Below are 18,266 nucleotides of genomic sequence, written 5' to 3' on the forward strand. Positions count from 1 at the left end.
TGTGTGCATGTGTTCATGAGAGCACGCGACTCCAAAAATTTCTTTTTCATACTGTTTGTTTTTATAGAAAATACTCTCTGGGATCACTATCTCAGAGTTAGGGAGGCTACAGTATCCCTCTCAGTGTTCTATGGCTACCCCTTTGGAGTCAATTGTCTTTTTTCTAACAACATTGGCTTCAGCCCCCAAATTGAGTATGGTTCCCTTACCTTTGGCTATGATGACTAGGACCCCAGCTCCATCTCCAATTACCATCGATTAGCTTTTAGAAATCCATTTTTAGAAATCAATTACTTCAAATATATAGCAAGAACAGAAGTATAGACATTTATCCTCAACACTCCACATTGTCTCCGCGTGGATCTCTGGACCCATACTTAACACCTTCTCTGCATAGCATTGGTCCTATTAAGTTCACATTCAAACGAAGCCAGATGAGTCCTTGTCTCAACTCCCACTGGGTTGCGTCTGAACGTTTCCTTTCAGGGCCTTGAAGCTGGGTTGGTTGCAAAACTCAATATAGCTGTATGACCCTGGGCAAGTCACTTCACCCCCACATTGCCTGGCCTTTACAGCTCTTCTGTCTTAGAATCAATGCACAGTATTGATACTCAGATGGAAGGTAAGGGCTTTAAAAAAAGAGGAAAAAACCCAGTATGGGACTCTAGTTTTGACTCCCTGAATTGCCTGACACTCGAGCTTTTGGATGGCTCATGCTGATCTTTTGAAACTTGTGAAGTTGTACCCTTAGACTTCTTCACCTAAAATGAAAAGATAAACCAAGAGGCAGGTAAGAAACTGAGTCATATTCACAAGACTTAAGGGCTCCTCCCTCTTAAAGCATTAATCCTCACCAAAACCATCAGTACAGGAATCAGATCAAGAACAGAGATTAACCAGGAGAGAGGCCTGATATTAACTGAGATTTTGATGATGGCACCTCCAATTCTGTTTCCACAATTTCGACCAACCAAAGTGGCTGCCATTCTCAAAGTGATTTGAAGACCTGATATAGTTACAGTATGTTTACATCTTTGCCAAGGCACTTCAATTAAGCATCATCAAGACTCTCTCAGAAGCAGGATCTCCACATGGGATATTTTATCACTAATTAATTCTTCTTCTTCTTCTTCTTCTTCTTCTTCTTCTTCTTCTTCTTCTTCTTCTTCTTCTTCTTCTTCTTCTTCTTCTTCTTCTTCTTCTTCTTCTTCTTCTTCTTCTTCTTCTTCTTCTTCTTCTTCTTCTTCTTCTTCTTCTTCTTCTTCTTCTTCTTCTTCTTCTTCTTCTTCTTCTTCTTCTTCTTCTTCTTCTTCTTCTTCTTCTTCTTCTTCTTCTTCTTCTTCTTCTTAAGACACATAAATTCTGGGGCAGCTAGGTGGTTCAGTGGATTGAGAACCAGGCCCAGAGTTAGGAGGTCTTGGATTCAAATGTGACCTCAGACACTTCTTAGCTTTGCAACCCTGGGCAAGTCACTTAACCTCCATGGTTATCCTTACCACTCTTCTGCTTTGGAACCTGTATACAGTATTGATTCCAGGATGGAGGATAATGGTTTTTTTAAAAAAAGTAAATACATTCTACTTAGTCCCCCCCCCCAAAAAAAAAACCCTTCCTTTTTTTTAAAAAATATAAACCCTTACCTTCCTTCTTGGAGTCAATACTATGTATTGGCACCAAGGCAGAAGAGTGGTAAGGGCTAGGCGATGGGAGTCAAATGACTTGCCCAGGGTCACACAGCTGGGAAGTGTCTGAGGTCAGATTTGAACCTAGGACCTCCCATCTCTAGGCTGGCTTTCAGTCTATTGAGCTACTCAGCTTCCCCCTCCTTTTTTTTTTTTCCTTAAAAAATAATCTTCCTTCTAAGAATCAATACTGTAGATTGGTTCTAAGGCTGAAGAGTGTTAAGAGCTAAGCAATGGGGGTTAAATGACTTGCCCAGGGTCATGCAATTAGGAAGTATCTGAGGTTACATTTGAACCCAGCTCCTCTAGACTTGGTGCTCTATTCACTATGCTACCTACTTGCCCCCTACACTTTACTTTTAAAACTGTTCTTATTTATCTCAGCTTCCTTTTGAACTTCCTTCTTTTTTCTTCTGTGCACTGATAAAAATGTGACAATGGCCTTTGTTCTTTTTCTTTTTTTTTCTTTTTGGTTCCTCTATTTCTATACTCCCCTCTCAAGACAAGAAGACAAGCCCCCTCACCTTCCCAAGAAAGAGGCAGAGAAAGAAAAAGAAAAACCCTTGATAGAAAAAAAGTCAAGCAAAACAAATCCGTGCAGTGACCATGTTAAAACATTTGTGTATCTTTTTGCACTTCATGTGTCTATCATCTCTGTCAGTTATGAGTAATGTACTTTAATATAGGTCCTCTGGAGACATGATCAGTCATTGCATTGATAAGAATTCTGAAATCTTTCCAAGTTATTTATCTGTACAGTGTTGTCCTTGTAAAAAATATATTCTCCTTGTCAGTTCATGCTACCCAGGATTCTCTGAAAATTGTCTCTTGTTATTTCTTTGGTGCAAAAATGTTCGATTACATTCATATCCCATAATTCATTCAGCCATTCTCCAATTGTCTGAAAGCATTCTAAGGCACCCTCTTAGATTCTAGTTCTTTGCTTTTCTATCCCCTCTCCCTTCCCTTTTCCATCCTCTCCATGTCAGGAAGTTTGCTTTGTTTGTGAATATTTCCTCCCAGATAGTATCCCAAATCTTAAGCCCTGCCCCCTCCCTTTCCTTGCTAGTTTTCTTGTTGAATTTGATGGGTTTTACGCCAAACTTTGTGCGTCTTCAACCCTTCTTTGTCTGTTTCAGATAAGACTAAGGTTCATCAGATGTCCTCTTTTCCCAGTCCTTTTTCCATGTTCACACACTCTCTTCTTGCAACCCAGTTATGAAAAAGAACATAGTCTACACCCTTCTTCCTCCTTTCAAGGCTAGGCTTCTCTTGGTCAGAACAAACCCATCTATGTCCCAGGACTTCTGATTTTCCCTCATCACCCTTTGAAAACATTGAGGTTCCGAAGGTTCTACTCAGACATCTCTCTCTTTGCCGAAGTGGACGGACGGTACTCCTGACCTCTAGATAAAGGATTTTTAAGTAATGCGATTTTCTCAAAGATGTGGAGAAGAGAGAGAAGCAGGAATGGGGACTCACAAGGGTGGAGGGAGGGGGCTGGACACACAGTTTAAAAACACTTGGAGAGGGAAGGCAGAGAAGTAAGAGAAGGAAGAGGAACATAAATAGGGACCAGCCATGGTGGGGGGAGGGGAGGTAGGAAAGGGGAGTCTGGCTGGACAAGGACATGGACAGGAGAGGATGGGTGACCCAGGAGGCCAAACATACGGTACCTAAGCGATGACAGAAGAAAGACAGACACTAGGGGAGGGTGGGCAGAACAGGGCAAAGGTCTCCTCTCTCAGAGCTGGAGAAGTCAAGCCAAATCTCTGATCCTTAAGGAGGCCTCTCCATCTCTTCTGCTTTTACTTAGAGGTTGTTATTGTTTTTTGGGGCTGGGAGTGGGAGGGCTGCAGAGTACCCAGCAGAGACAGAGAGAGAGAGAGAGAGAGAGAGAGAGAGAGAGAGAGAGAGAGGGAGAGAGAGGGAGAGAGGGAGGGAGGGAGAGAGGGAGAGAGAGAGAGATATATATATAGTAAAGTGAACATAGATGGCTTTTTAGAATGTGGAATTCTTTCAGGATTCTTTATAGAGTCAAATTTACCTAATTCAAATTTACAAAAAGTGAGAACTATGGGTATGTAGTTCTTCTCTATTAGCATCTAATTCCAAGATTTCCTTTGGTTTTAAGGGGAAATTGTCAGGCTCTGTGTGATCCTAGACACTTGGACTGTTCTTTTCTAAATGCTTGTAATATTTTTTCTTTGACCTAGGACCTCTGGATTTTGACTGGGGCATTCCTTTTATGGTGCTTTTAAGGAGATGATTAATATCATTCTTTACTTTTCCCTCTGGTTCTAATAGATCTGGTCAATTCTCATTTATGATTTCTTGAAATATAGTATCCAAGCTTAACCTAGACCCTCTATACTTATTTTCAGGGAACCCAGTCATTCTTACATTATTTCAATTTGATTTATTTTTAATCAGTTATGATTGATATAAAATATTTTATATTTTCCTCCAAAATATTTAGTTTTATTCTAATATTTTTTTCCTCATGGAGTCATTTTTTTAAACCCTTACCTTCTGTCAGAATCAATATTGTATGACACATGTAAAACCCAGTGGAATTGTGCGTTGGCTATAGAAGGGGGAGTGAGAAGAGGGGAGGGAAAGAACATGAATCATGTAACCATGGAAAAATATTCTAAATTAATTAATTGAATAAAAATTTAAAAAGTCAATATTGTATATTGGTTCTAAGGAAGAATAGCAGTAAGGGCTAGGCAATAGGGGTTAAATGACTTGCCCTGTGTCACACATCTAGGAAGTATCTGAGGACAAATTTGAAACTAGGACCTCCTGTCTCTAGGCCTGACTCTCAATCCACTGAGCGACCCAGCTGCCCACTGTCATGGAGTCATTGATTTCTGTCCTATTCTAGTTTTTAGGGAGTTCATTTCTTGAGTAAAATTGACTATTTTTTCTTCTTAGGTTCTTATTCAAATTCCATTTTTTCTTCAAGAACTTTTATTTATTTATTCAATTATCTGTCCATTCATTCATTCTTTTTTTTTTTTTGCTTCATTTCTTCTAGGTATTCATGTAGTCTTTGTAGAGAAATCTATTTATTCTCTTGAGTTGTCTTGAGGTTATTCTCTCTTTTAAGAAGAAGGCCACTAGATTTGCAATAATTTTTTTCTACTGATCAGCATTGCCTTTGAATTACTCATCTTTCAATCTTTAGTATCTACATTGGGATTTCTGCCAGGGTCAGGCTGTGTTCTGTTTTTGGGCAGAATGATCAGCCCTTCTAGTGGTCTAACCCTAGGATTCCTGGGTTTTTTCACTGAGTTCTAACTTCCAGGATTAGGGCCTCCTAGGTTGATAGAGCATTTATTAAACATTTGCTTTTTCTGGGTTCTGTGCTAAGTTCTGGGAACATAAATACAAGCAAAGAAAAATATAATCCTTATTCCCGAGGAGCTTCTGATTCTAATAAGGGAAGGTAACATGAAGAAGAGAGTTCGGGGCAGCTAGGTAGGTAGCTCAGTGGATTGAGAGCCAGGCCTAGAGATGGGAGGTCCTGGGTTCAAATTTGACCTCAGATATTTCCTAGCTATATGATCTTGGGCAAGTCACTTAACTCTTATTACCTAGTTCTTACCAATATATAATATTGATTCTTAGAAGGTAAGGGTTTTATTTTTTAAAAAAATATAGAGAGAGTTGAAAAATGTGTTTTGTGTGTATGCTGATGGGTGGGTGGGTAGGTGGAAGGGAAGAATTTTTAATGGGGCAAGGAGAAGTCCAGAGAATCCAAGACTGTCCCACTACTACCCCAAAGAGAGAGAATAACATCATAACAACCCAAGAAAATAAATAGATTTTTTCTACAAAGGCCACAGGAATACCTAGAATAAATGAAGCTAAAAATGAATGAATGGATAAATGTATGAACAAATAAACAAGTAAAAGCTCTTGGAGGAAAAAATAGAAGTTGAATAAGTATCTAAGAAGAAAAAATGATAAATTTTATTAAAGAAATAACTCCCTAAAAATTAAACAGAACAGACAGAGATCAGTGACTCCATGAAGAAAAAAGAAAGAAAGAAAGATTATAATAAAACTATTTTAGAGGGTATTTTTGGTCCTTTCTGACCCCTCAGGAGAGAATATTAGGGATCTCAAGTCTCTGGGCCTGGGTTATCCTGTTCGAACAACTGATCAGTGCCATGTTGGTCATTGCTCCCTGTCTCCATAATCAGGCATCTCCAAGATTCCTTTGGCTTTCTGAATACTTTGACACTTTCTCAGGGTAGTTCTGCTTTTTTTTTTCCACTTCTGGACACAGAGGTTTGTGGGCTATGCATATCTCTGTTTATTTCCAGTTGCACTGGGAGACTAACTGTTGGGCTGCTGGCTTGCTGATGAGAGCTCAATTCAACTTTTTGCTGGATTAAGTATATTGGAGTTGGTTGATCTGTCTCTTGTTCAGGGGGCCATGTTGATAAACTGATATCTAACCATACCTTCCCCATTTTGTACTTGTGAAATGCAAAAATCAGACTAACAAACAGATAGGCAGCTCGGTGGGAGAATAGATAGAACACTGGACCTGGAATCAGGAAGACCAGAGTTTCAATCCAGTCTTAGACTCTTACTAGCAACGTACTCTTGCTCAGACCCAAATCCAGGTCAGAAACTTGTAGGGTTCACGCCAGGTTTTGCCCTGGATAGGACCACTTTGGGAGCACTGAAAACTTGCATGTCTCCAGCCTGTCCTGGAACAACACAACCCTAAATACTCCAGGAAAGCAGCAACACAACGAGCCCAACCTTCCCTCCAGAAGTACCAGGGCCTCAGACATCAAGCCCAAAGTCAGGAAGTAGTCTAGATGAATAGGGAGACAAACAAACAAAAAGCCAACCCCACTATAAGGAGATCTTTTGGTGACAGGGACGCTCAAAACCCAAATGTGGAAGAGAATGACACTAAAACATATTCAAAGAAAGCCTTAGAGAAAAATGTAGCTGGGACACAAAATCCACTAGATTTCCCAAAAGAGATGAGGCAAGAGTGAATGCTATTTTTGTATGTAACCGCTGTCTCCAGACTCTCCTTATTGGTGGAGAGGAAGGCCTTACCCTACATGAGGGGATGGAGCAGAGTTGATGAGAGGCAAGAGCTTCAATTTTCAGCCAGTCCCCTTTTGGAAATTCTTCCAGCTAGAGTCTCCTTTGAGACTTTGGAGAGTTTTACTCTTGGGTGAGATGAAGGAGATTCCACAGGGTACCAGGTAACTCAAGTCAAACAGGAGACTGTCCTAGATCTCACCCAAGATTCAAACTTCCTATAGTCTCTAGAGTAGCAATAATGGAAAAAGGGACACGATGGAGACTATCCACTCCTCTGATATCTTGTTAGAATCTTTTTTCTTCAGCAACTTGAAGTGGGCTTGGCCTCTTCTAGTTTGTCTCTCAAAGCTAGAAGCTGACTCAATACTAGAAGACTCTTGCTTGAAGAGTCTGCAAAGGGGGACTGGCTGAGAACTGAACAACTTTATCCCACCTCTCATCCAGTCAGGGTCTTCATCCCTATCAATAAAGAGAGGGTCTTACACCACTGGGCTTTGGGACAAGGGTTACATATAAATAGGATGAGAGTGCTTGAGGGAAAAAATGAAATGAGAACTTTGGAGGAAGGAATTGGAAAGAGAATTAATGGGTTGGCATGAGAGGTACAAAACCTTGCCTAAGTATTAAACTATCTCAAAAGAAGAACAAACTAAATAGAAGCCAAGGACTAACTTTATGAGGCAACAAGAAATGCTAAACAAAGTCAAAAGGATGAAAAAAAAAGAAGAAAATGTGAAGCATTTCATAGCAAAAGCAACTGACCCACAAAACAAATGAAGGAGGGGAAAAAATTAAGAATCACTGAATTGTCTGAATGCTATGAGTTAAAAAGAGCCTAGACATCCAATATGTTAGTTTTCCTTCCCAGATTTGTGTCCTCTACAAATTTAATAAGTAGACCCTGAGGATTAGAAAAGTCCTCCTGACACCTGAATTATGCTTTTAAGGTTTCTTTGAGGTGGAGGTGAAGACAAAGCACATTATAGGTATGAAGACAGAACAGTAAGCCTGGAGTCAGGAAGACCTGAGTTCAAATTTAGCCTTAGATTTTACCTGTGTGATCTTGGGCAAATACCTTAAGCTCTATTTGCATGAGTTTCCTCAACTGTAAAGTGAGGATAATAATAGCATCTACCTCCCAGGGTTCCTTCCTTCTTCCTCCCTTTCCATTCTTTCTCTCTTCTTCCTTTTCTCTCTTTTTCCTTCCCTCCTTTCCTCCTTCCCTTCCTTCCTTCCTCCTTCCCTCCCTTCCTCCCTCCCTCTCTCTCTTCCTCCCTCCCTCCCTTCCTTCCTTCCTCCTCTCTTCCTTCCTTCCTCCCTTCCAGTACCAAGATTACTTGAAGAGGGGATATTATGAAATAAAATTACAGAAGTAGATAGGAATTAGGATATGAAAGACTTAAAATGCCAGACCTCTAGTAGTTTTCATTTTATCTTAGAGCAGGCAGGTGGCTTTTGGCAAATATGTAGAGGATGAACTGGAGAGGGAAGAGGAACTGAAGCAAAGGGACTATTCAAAGCTATTGTAATAGTTTAGGTGAAAGGGCTGAACTAAGTTGAGATTATGTGAAAGGATAAAAGGGCATAGATGAAGAAGATAGTGTAGAGGTAGAAATTAGGATCCATGAGCCTTGGCAATTGATTTGATATAGGTCCAAGAGAGAAAGAAAATAGTTGATTTAGTGTTGAGAATAGTGGTACCATTAACAGAAATAGTAGTATTTGGAAGATTGGGGGGGCATATATGATGAGCTCACTTTTGGACACGTTGAGTTTGAGATACTGTGAAACATTTGGGTGGAAACATTTAACAGGTATTGTGGGTTTGATGTTCAGGAGAAGGATTTGGGCTAGATACCTTGATTTGGGAGGCATGTGCATGAACACATGGAAGCTGATGAGAAGATAGAGAGAGAGAAAAACAGACAGGGGTGGGGGTGGGACTCAGAGAGAAAGATCAGAGATCAGAGACTCAGTAACACCTCCATGAAGTGAGCAGGCTAATAATGATGATGATAAAAGATACTATCAATGCCAAACATTACCACCGAGCAAAGGAGATTGATAGGGGCAATTGGAGAAGGGGAACCAGTGTCACAAAAGTCAAAGGAGAAAAATGGGTTTAGGAGGGGGGAATGGATTTGATAGTATCAACAGCTGCAGAAGTCAGGTGTAATGAATACTGATGTGAAACCATTGGGGTGTTTCATAATTGTTTTAGTATTCTCAGTACCTAACCTAGTGCTTGGCACAGAGTTGGCACTTAATAAATATTTTTTGATTGATTAATTGATTCAACAGTTAAGAGAGTGATAGGGAATTCATTCTTTGCCAAAAGTGTGCATTCTTCTTTTGGACAGCTCTAATTGTAAGAAATTTTTCTTTATAGGGAACCAAAAATTGCCTCTGCTATTTCAACTCTTTTCTTCTAGTTATGTCTTCTGGAAAACAATTTAATTAAATATTCATTAAGCACCTACTGTGTGCAAAGAATTGAAATTAGGGATCACCTAAAGGGCAAAAGAGAGGAACTCAGGAGATGTAAAAAGTCTGAAAAACATCACAAAAGAGAAGCAGTGTAAAGGTTGTCATCAAAGATTGAAAAAGAAAATAGGCATGTTTTGTGGTGAGAATTAACCTATAAAACATTGATAACTGTAATCCATTGGTAGTCTCAATATGTCAAGAGAGCTTGAGAAAGGTGCTTGTTAGTAAACTTATCAGAGGACAGGGACATTTTACACAGGATGGTGTAAGGATAATGGTGGAATAATCTAAAGTCCACAATGGGCATACAGGAATGAAATGCAGCCTGCATTGTTGGATGGAATATCCATATCACTGGGATCATAATTCCACCGGAATATAGCCAAGGCACTATACTAGACTTTGGAGTTAAGCTTTCAGGTATAGAATATATATATTAAAAGTATAGTTCAAAGTGGGCAGCTAGGTAGCACAGAGTACCAGGCCTGGAGTCAGGAGGACTAGGCTCAAATCTGGCCTCAGATACTTCCTAGCTCTGTGACCCTGGGCAAGTCACTTAACCTCTATTGCCTAATACTCAGAAGATAAAGGTTTTAAAAAAAGATAGAATACAAGGAAAATTGAAGAAGGTGAGAGAACAAACTGGGAGACTAAACAAAACAAGTATTATCCCTTGTCTCTACCACTGCTATCAAATTCCAACAGAAACAAGGGCTACTAAACTGTGCATAAGAATCCTGGTAGATCACATATTGAATATTTTCCAATTAATTTTAATCTAGTTTGAGCAGTCCTGGTGAGTGTTGTGGACCACATATGGCTCCTGGATCATGTGTTTGACAGCTCTGATGTAGATGATTGCTTTTCATATATTTGAAGGTAACTGTTTCGGCTCATCCTAATTCTTTTCTTGTCCAGGCTGAATATATTTAATTCCTTCCAGTGATCTTCCAGTGACATAGTATCCATTTCCCCCATGATCCTTGCTGCTATCATCTTGTCTGCCAATTTCCCTCTTAAAAGATGGGTGCAAAGTTTGCTGCAAAGTTTAACATTTTCATCATTCTGGACATCGAGCTCTATTAACACCTGCCAACATGACATTAGTTTTTTTTGGGGTTTCCACATTGTACTTTTGACTTTTGTTCAGTTTACCTTTCCCTAGATGGCTCAGTGGATAGAGGGCTGGACCTAGCACCCAGAAGACCTGAGTTCTTATCTGACCTCAGACACTTCCTAACTGAGTGACCCTAGGCAAATCACTCCCTGTTGTTTGCCTCAGTTTCTTCATCCACAAAATAAGCTGGGAAAAGACATAGCAGACAACTCCAGCAAGAAAATCCCAAGTGGGGTCACAAAGAGCTAGACACGACTAACAATAAACAACATTTGAGGACTTCCTAGTGCCCCTGGACTACCTTAAGCAGTTTTCATTAGATAAGGCTTGTACAATATCTCTTCTGAGTTTTCTATTCTGGGAGATAAGCCTCAATCACCTCTGCCAAGGCGAGGTGAAGGCTTCAGGGCTGCTCTAGAATAAACGGTCCAGAGGTTTCCACTTTTCTACCCATTGGGTCAGTCCACTGAAACAGAGGAAAGACAGCAAGTTGGCATCTTGAATTTAAAAAGCCAGCTCTCTTTTAGAAGACAGAGGATGTGAAATTTCAACCCCACCATTACCTTGTTGCCAGAAGGTAGGGCATCACATCAAGGAAACTTTTATTTGCCTCATTTGGGATGACAGAATCCTTACACTCTGATTCAGGGAGGAGTCTATGTGGCACCACATTTGTAGCTTCTCTTTTCCTCCTCTGGATTTTCTTCAAGTTCTCAATCACATTATCTGTAAGTAATGGGCATCCTTCCAGCCACCCACCTGCCAACTGTTTGAGCATCTTTAGTTCTCCAAACCTGCCTGACCCTAACGTTCCATTGGCTTTTGGAGTATCTGAAGTGGATTTAGACAAGAGGAAACAAGAAGAGCTGTGTGGGCTGAGTTTCCAATCTGCTGAGCAGTGTCTCAAACCCTCTGTTCATTCCAATCCCCTGTGACCTTTGTTCCACACCTCATCTGCTTCCTTCATTTGATTCAGGTCTATCAGAAGCACTGACATCAATCTAAGGGCCAGAGAAAAAAAGAGCACAAAGAGAACAGGAGCAGAAGGGAGGAGTTTCTGTTGTTACAATAAGATTTGGAGTCCCCAGAGGGCAGATTTGATTCCAGAGATATGAAGTGGTAAACCATAAATGCTTTGATTACTTCTCTGTGTTGTGATGGGTTTCATAGGGAAGGCAAGCCTCTCACTCCATCCAACCTTTGCCATCCTTTGTCTTTTTGGACAGCTATACCACACTGTTGATTTTTTTAAAACCCTTACCTTCTGCCTTAGAACCAATATTACTTATTGGTTCTAAGGCAGAACAGTGGTAAGGACTAGGCAATGGGGGTTAAGTGACTTGCTTAGGGTCACACAGCTGGGAGTGTCTGAGGCCAGATTTGAACTTGGGACTTCCTGTCTCTAGACCTGACTCTCAATCCACTGAGCAACCCAGCTGCCCCATGTTGATTCATTTTTGATGTTCCACTAAGATCCTCAGATCTTTTTCTTTCTTTTCTTTTTTTAAATTCCTCCCATGGCTTACTTGCTGTCTGACCTCTTCTTTCTACTGCTATTCATTTATTTTTTTCAACAAGCATTTATTAGATGCCTACAATACTCTTAACTTTTTACTATGTAGAAGTATACAATGAAATGCTTGCCTTCTCCTTGAAAACCTATTCTTTCTCTTCCCTTTAGGCTCCATTTCAATCTGTCCCTTCTCTCCTAGAGGATCCACTGCTTCCCACAATAATTGAAGGCCAGAAAAGGAACGACTCCATTCTCAGTACTTATACCCAGAACATTTGGTATAGTTTCTTGCTTGGGTGCATCTTCTAGGGCAGATTGTTGAACTCCAAGGGTTGATGTGGCATCCCAGCATGCAGTTCACTAGTAGAACTAACCAGCAAAAATCAGACAGTACCAATTAACAATAACAAGGATCCTTCACTGCCCAGGCCTGTTTTGAAGGTTTGGTAATTAATACCTTTGCCATCCTTTGGGTTCTTGGAATGGGGATTTCAGGGTGCCTTAGGCTATTGTCAGGTAATACATCATAATCCCTTCCAAAAGTTGTTTTTTTTCCTGTCCATTGTACTGATGGAAAGACTGAGATCTAGGAGTTAGCAGTGATATCGGGAATATAAATCAGGATTTTGTATTCTTAATCTTCTAAACTTATTAAGGGCTAATAACCCACATCCTTCTCCTGCCTTGTTCAGTTACCTACTCTGTTGGTCCTCACTGAAAGGGCTGGGCCAAGTGAGGTGTCCAGCCAGCTAATGCTCTTAGCACACTTTTCCTGAATCTGCACTTGGATTTGCTCTTCATTTCTGGACTACGAGTAGAACCAAGACAGGAAGCTCCATTTCCATCCACCCCCAAACTCATGCAACCTCCTGGCCCCTGGGGTGGGTAATTGGACATTTTGAATTCTCACTCAATGAGTATATTCTGAATGAAAGAATTTGGCCAGCCATCTTTGGGAACTTGCATTTTCTAAAGGAAACATTTCTGATCCCTTCCTATGTTACTACCTACCCTTAGTTGATTATCTTCAATCTAGTCTGTATATACTGTAACTTCTTTGTATATAGTTGTTTGCAGGTAGCCTCCCCCATTAGACTATGAGCTCTTTGAGGGAAAGGGATTATTTGTTTGCCTTTCATTGTGCTCCCAGTTTTATTTATTAATATATTTTACTATTAATATAAATTAATTATTCATTACTATATTATTAAATTGGTTTTATTTCTGTCTTCTCCTTAGGCATTATTGAGTCCAGGTTTAAAAGGAGAAAAACACCTTTTATTTGGATATATAATATATATGTATATCTCAATCAGGGGCAAACAAAGCCACAGGGAAAAGAAAGGGCACAATCTCTCAAGGAATTTACAGCCTAGCAGGAATATGAAGAACATCTATGAATAACAACACAAGTTAGAACTGATCAGTGCTTAAAGAAGACAAAACAGATTGGGGTGAGAAATTAGTGAGGGAGGAATCATCCCTAGCAAGGGAGGTCAGGGAAGGAGGCCTGGAGGACATGATACTGGACCTAAGGAAGAAAAGGATTTCAACAGCAGCAAGTGTGTGTGTGTGTGGGGTGGGGTGGGGGTGGGAGTGCCTTCCAGACTTGGGTAGTGAAGGTAGGCGTGGCCTAAACAAAGATAAGAGAAAGAGAAGGTAGGAAGAGGTTGAGAAACTTGGAAACAGGTTTTAGTCTGGCTGGAATGCAGAATTTCTAAAGGAGAGAAAGTTGCAATAGGGGTAAGAGAGATAAGCTGCAAATAAAGTCAGCAGTCAATAGACATTTATTAATTGCCTACTATGTGCTAAGAGCTGGTGATACAAAGGAAGGCAAAGAAGAAAAAATGTAGGGGGTCCTTAATACCAGAGATAGAAATTTGCATTTTATTCTATAGGCAATGGGGGATCACTGAAGGTTTCTTGAATAAGAGCATGATATGGTAAGTGTGAGATTTAAAATGGTTGAGGTCTTAAACTGTAGTGATTAAAATAGTGGAAGATATAAATTGTGATAGATATAAGAGAGGGTGAGTAAATTTGACCGCAGAAATATGTTTCACTACAGTGTCTTGGGTTTTAAAATCAAATATAAGGTGGTCGCCAGGGAAATATTCCCAATTATTCAAATACCCAAGTCAATTGGGTTTTATAGAGATTTTAATTAACAATACAATGAGTAATCAAAGAAAGAGAGAGAGAGAGTAAGAAAGGAATAAGTATGAAGGGCCTCAAGCCAATATGGCCTAGACCTGAGTCTTAAAAGAGAAATCAGTCAGTTTTTTAACACACTACAAGGTCTGACTAAACAAGGATTCTAGTAACACCAGGCCAGTGTCCTTCCTCAAAGAGTCTTCCAGCCAGAGATTGTTTCAAAGGGCCTCTCTCAAGAGCCTCCAGAGCTCCTACCCCAGAGGGACAGAGCCCCTCAGAGGAGCTCCTCAAGGAGCTCTCCTTCAGAATGAGATTCAGAAATCGAGCAACCCTTGCTTTTCTCTGAGGTCTTATTTTTAAGGGCAAAATCTCTGTCACCTCCCCTAAGTCCTTACATCTACCAATCACTGTAGATGTTTCTAAAGGACTGCCCATTTTGAATTCACAGCTGAGTAGTTTTAATCTCTTTAGAAAGTCAGGAAAAAATGCTGCTGTGTCGACAAATTTCATTAAGAAAAAACCTCTGAATAAGTTATCACCCTTTTAGGTTTAAGTAGTTTACCAGTTGCCCCACCTTTATAGGTACTTAGTATCCCATTGTATCAATTCTAAAACAGTCATGACTCAAAGAACTTCCTGTCCCTTCCATAAGCATGGATCAAAGTACTTTCATTGTTTAGCAAACAGTTTTCTGTCCTAAAGCAGTCTTAAGTAGGGTGGAGCAGGGACACTCCCATAGCTAGGAGCCCCCACACTCAAGTAGAGTTCTCACCATCTGCTAGGGAATTTTTTAAAGTAGAAGATTCCCCAATGGGGGAAACCCCTAACATTCATAAGTCTGAGAAATTTTGAGGTTTACAAAGTATGTGTATGGGTTACTGAGAGGGAAATGGATAGATTTAGAAAAGAGAGCCTGGAGATAATGAGGAAAGTTGGGAGAGAATTTACAATCATTAAGGGGTGAAGTAATGGGACCTAAGCAAGGGTGGTGGCAGGGAGAAAGGAGCAGAAGAAATGGATGGGACAGATACTGAGAAGGTGGACTCTACAGGGCTTGACGATCGATTAGATATAGGAAATACAGGAAGTGGCAGAATCCAAGATGACTCCAAGGTTTTTAGGCAGGGTAACACTAGTCAACAAATGAAATAGGGAGGGTACTTTCTAGGATGGGGTGGGATGAAGATGATGAGCTTGACTTGGAACATACTGAATTTGAAAATCTGGTAAAACATTGAGGTTTGGAGGTTCAATTGATTGTTGGAATTTTGGGACTAGAACTGGTAACTATAACTCTCTTTTTTATCTTTGTTAAGGCCACTGCTACCATCAACACTCCAATCCCTATTTCCTGCTTTTGAAATCCTTCCCTTCCTTAGCCTGGTGAAAGATGGATAAAATACCAAATCCATGGATGGGCTAGGCAGCAACCAATATCATCAGCATCATCTTGACCACTGGCATCAGGGAGGCAGCAGTGTTCCACTGGAATGTTAGATTTTGAGTTAAACCTGTGTGGGTTTAAATCCTAAGTCTACCACTTACTTCCCGTGTGATCCTAGGCAAGTCCTTTAACCTCTTTGGGCCTCAATTTTGGCCTCTGGAAAATTTGGATAAGATGAACAAAATGATTTCCTTTTTTTAATTATTGTTTTAAAAATATTTGTTTATTTATTACCAATTATATGTTATAACAAAATTCCACAAAAGTTTTCCTAAGTTATATGATTGCATTTACCTAGGGCCCTCCCTTCACTTTCCCCTCCTGGTATTAAGCTCTCATCCCAGATCTGGGTTATACATGTATTATTAAGTAAAACATATTTCCATATTGTTCATTTTTGGGAGTAATTTTATAACTCCCCCCCAATAAACCCAAATAAACAATTGAAAAATCACATGCTTTCATCTACATTCTGACTCCAAAAGTTCTTTCTCAGGAGATGGATAGCATTTTTTGTTGTACATCTTTCAGAATTGTCCTGGATCGTTGTATTTCCAACAATACAATTCTTATCACAGTTGATCATTCCACAATATTGCTGTTACTGTGTACAATGTTCTCGTGGTTCTGCTTATTTCACTGTGCATTAGTTCATGTAGGTTTTTCCAGCTCTTTTAGAAATCATCCTATTCATCATTCCTTACAGAACAATAATATTCTATCATCATCATATACCACATTTGTTCAGCCATTCTCCAATTGATGGATATCTCTTCAGTTTCCAATTCTTTGCCACTACAAAAAGAGTAGCTATAAATATTTTTGTACAAGTAGGTCTGTTACCCCCTTTAAAAAAATTCTCTTTGGGATACAGACATGGTAGTGGTATTACTAGATCAAAGGATATGCACTGTTTTTATTTATTTTATTTATTTTTTTCCATTTAAGTAAGTTTATTTATTCAATTTAGAACATTATTCCTTGGTTACAATAAACACATTATTTCCCTCCCTCCCCTTCACCCACCCTTCCCCCAATCAACACGCGATTTCATTGGGTATTACATGTGTCCTTGATCAGAACTTATTTCCATGTTGTTATTTACACTAGGATATTCATTCAGAGTCTACATCCCCAACCATATCCCTTCAACCCATGTATTCAAGCAGTTGTTTTTCTAAGGTGTTTTTACTCCTGCAGTGTTTCATCTTGATGTGGATAGTGGTTTTTCTTGTAGGTTTCTCTGAGTTGCTCAGGGTTGTTGCATTGCCACCAATGGAGAAGTCCATTACATTTTATTGTACCATAGTGTATCAGTCTCTGTGTACATTTTTTTCCCTGGTTCTGCTCCTCTCACTCTGCATCAATTCCTGGAGGTTGTTCCAGTCCCCATGGAATTCCTCCACTTTATTATTCCTTTGAGCACAATAGTATTCCATCAGCAACATATACCACAATTTATTGAGCCATTCTCCAACTGAAGGGCATCCCCTCATTTTCCAATTTTTTGCCACCACAAAGAGCACAGCTATGAATATTTTTGTACATGTTTTTTTCCTTATGATCTCTTTGGGGTACAAACCCAGCAGTGCTATGGCTGGATCAAAGGGCAGACAGTCATTTATCACCCTTTGGGCATAGTTCCAAATTGCCCTCCAGAATAATTGGATCAATTCACAACTCCACCAGCAATGAATTAATGTCCTGACTTTGCCACATCCCCTCCAGCATTCATTGTTTTTCTTTGCTGTCATGTTAGCCAATCTGCTAGGTGTGAGGTGATACCTCAGAGTTCTTTTGATTTGCATTTCTCTGATCATCAGAGATTTAAAACACTTTTTCATGTGCTTATCAATAGTTTTTATTTCTTTAACTGAAAATTGCCTATTCATGTTCCTTGTCCATTTTTCAATTGGAGAATGACTTGATTTTTTTGTACAACTGGTTTAGCTCTTTATAAATTTGAGTAATTAGACCTTTGTCAGAGGTTTTTGTAATGAAGATTGGTTCCCAATTTATTGCTTCCCTTCTAATTTTGGATGTATTAGTTTTGTTTGTACAAAATCTTTTTAATTTGATGTAATCAAAATGATTGATTTTATATTTTGTGGTTTTTTTCTATCTCTTGCTTGGTTTTAAAGTTTTTCCCTTTCCCAAAGATCTGACAAGTATAGTATTCTGTGTTCGCCTAATTTACTTATAGTTTCCTTCATTATATTCAGGTCATTCACGCATTCTGAGTTTATCTTGGTGTAGGGTGTGAGATGTTGATCCAAACCTAATCTCTCCCATACTGTCTTCCAATTTTCCCAGCAGCTTTTATCAAAAAGTGGGTTTTGGTCCCCAAAACTGGGATCTTTCGGTTTATTATAGACTGTCTTGCTGAGGTCATTTACCCCAAGTCTATTCCACTGATCCTCTTTTCTGTCTCTTAGTCAGTACCAAATTGTTTTGATAACCACTGCTTTATAGTATAGTTTGACATCTGGGACTGCAAGTGCTCCTTCCTTTGCCTTTTTTTTTCATGATTTCCCTTGATATCCTTGATCTTTTGTTCTTCCAAATGAACTTTTTTCTAATTCAGTAAAAGAGTTTTTTGGTAGTTCAATGAGTATGGCAGTAAATAAATAGATTAATTTGGGTAGAATTGTCATTTTTATTAAGCTAGCTTGTCCCACCCATGAGCAATCAATGATTTTCCAATTGTTTAGATCTAGTTTTAATTGTGTGGAGAGTGTTTTGTAGTTGTGTTCATATAATTCCTGTGTTTGTTTTGGCAGATAG

This window comes from Monodelphis domestica, chromosome 4 (assembly GCF_027887165.1).
Source record: "Monodelphis domestica isolate mMonDom1 chromosome 4, mMonDom1.pri, whole genome shotgun sequence".
Lineage (NCBI taxonomy): Eukaryota > Metazoa > Chordata > Mammalia > Didelphimorphia > Didelphidae > Monodelphis > Monodelphis domestica.